Source organism: Schistocerca nitens, chromosome 4, assembly GCF_023898315.1.
Source record: "Schistocerca nitens isolate TAMUIC-IGC-003100 chromosome 4, iqSchNite1.1, whole genome shotgun sequence".
In the NCBI taxonomy this organism is placed as follows: Eukaryota; Metazoa; Arthropoda; class Insecta; order Orthoptera; family Acrididae; genus Schistocerca; species Schistocerca nitens.
In genome coordinates this window covers 265,678,394-265,680,826 of record NC_064617.1, presented here as the reverse complement: position 1 = coordinate 265,680,826, position 2,433 = coordinate 265,678,394, and positions in this window count along the sequence as shown.

The window sequence follows — 2,433 nt, the reverse complement described above, 5'->3', positions numbered from 1 at the left end:
CATTCATTACGCTATTTATTTTTCAGTTGACACACACACAACACGATTTCGCCGCTCTGCTATAGTGCTAAAGCTCTTGATCACCTAAGATGGCAGCAGTTGTTAACGTGAGAAATCAGCACGAAGTACACCGACATGTATTGATAACAAGCAGGGAGTCAAGCTCAACTTAGCATCGTCAATTTACAGGAATTTTGCCACTGCTGCCAGGCTTCGCAATCTAATATTAAGTAAGTGTTCAACACGCAAAATTTAGTTTCATATTCAATACGACTAAAAATTGCCATATTTCAACGTGAGAGACTTTAAAGCCACTTTAAAAAAAGTACTCCGTGGCTCTGGGCAGCCTGGGGAGGGGGGAGGTGTTGATCCCCTCGTCGTCCCCCCCCCCCCTGCTCCTCCGTATCTATACCCGCTAAGAGCACTATCCGTGAATTTGCTAAAAGTGGTGTAATTTTGTAGCTCATCCGAACGGCGAACTCACTTGGTTTTAATTCCCCTTCTTCCTCCTCTTGAGACACTTTCCTGCGGTTCATCCTCATCCGACGAAAGGCAAATAACTTCCTCCGCGGCCTCCATATCAGACGCGTCCGACGCGTCCACTTCCTCCTTCATAGAACAACAGTGCAATATATGACAATTAGCATGTATTACATTAAGTCTTGAAATCAAAGCTTCATCACCAATTGAATATTCATTCGATACAAATATGACAATATTGCACTGTTGTTCTATGAAGGAGGAAGTGGACGCGTCGGACGCGTCTGATATGGAGGCCGCGGAGGAAGTTATTTGCCTTTCGTCGGATGAGGATGAACCGCAGGGTTCGCGCTGCACGCCCGAGGCGTTGGATACGCCGACGGACGAATCTCAGTAGACCGTACTTTGGTCGTATGTGCAGATGGCGCACAGAGTATACGCAATCTGATGGTGTTAGGTTCGAATATAGCCGCTCTCTATTATTGCTGTTAGGTGGCACCGCTGTCAAAACTGACCCTCCTCTACTTCACGGCTGCTGTTCTCCTGTATTGTTGTGACCACAGTGAGCGCTTACATTTCCCTCACTCCCCACAACACCATAACTGCTCCGTAAGATGGTATTTTTCGTGATTAGGGTGTTATCCACTTTTTGCGCTTAAGAACACGATTAATGCGGAAGTGTTACTGCGCACAGCAGAGGAATAGTTCGGAGATGATGATTGTATCAGCGTGACTCTTCACGCTGTCATAAAGCAGCATCTGTGAGTCAACGGTTTGTAGACAATGACATTCCTGAAATGGACTGGTCTGCTCTGAGACTCGAGCTGAGCCAGTGGACATCTATGGGATGAGTCAGAACGTCGACTTCGCTCCAGACCCCAGTGTTCAGCATGACTACTTTCTCTCAACATGACTACCTTCTCTGGTTTCGGCTCTTGGGGAAGAATGAGCTGCCATTCCTTCATAGACTTTCAGACACGTCATTGAAAGTGTCCTCAACAGATTTCAAGCCGTCATAAAGGCGAAGGGTGGTCACACCCCGTTCACTGATAGCTGTGCGGATGCTTTTGATCAGATAGTGTACGGCATCTTGCACTGGAACCATAGCGTTCTTATTCACGCTGGTTCAGAAGACGGTGTTTTCAAGTTGATGCACACTGGTAACATCTCTGACTTTCTTGACGAACTACGTCCCGCCTCCTTCCTCTTTTCCCTCCCAGCAGCCACGCGTCAACATACCACCACCTTTTTGCAAAGTGCCGCAGAAACCTGAGAGCTTGATATCTGACAATGAAACAGCAACTTCTATGGTATGTGAAATAAGTGATTTACATACATGGACAAAATATCCGTATGATGGTAAAAGTTTTGAAACTCTCCATATTTTTAAAAGGTGAGCAGCTTGGTAAGTATCATGTTTTAAACACGAGAAGGTGGCCGAGCCGACTTCCCCTACACTGTTTAATCCTTCCGACACACTATGCGCATCCAGTGCTGCCTACAACCACTTTTACAACAGTTCAAGACATATTGCTCTTAGGAAAGTTCAGGATCTCTAACATTTATGCACACTACCACGTTTGCTGAGCCGTGGTGTTCCCGTTTTACTATTGTTATGTGTATCGTATTCCTCTGTTTGTTACATGTCGAATGAAATTTTTGGAAGAACACCTAAATCATTCTTTTATTTTCAATGTTGGCTCATTTTGCATATTTCTTGTACCATACGAAAAGTGCCACAGAATCGATGGCGAACACATCTCTTTCTCTTATGAGAATCTATAGGTACTCATCAATCATATCACCTTTCCGAAAAAGGAAAATGTTCTTTACATTACAGTGAATCGCGCAGATTAGAAAGGCTTTGTTGCGGAAACTTCGTACACAACTGAGTCCGGTGTTTTCCTTTTCATTGCGTTACGTTTTTGTTCTGCTCTGCTTGCACTTCAAATG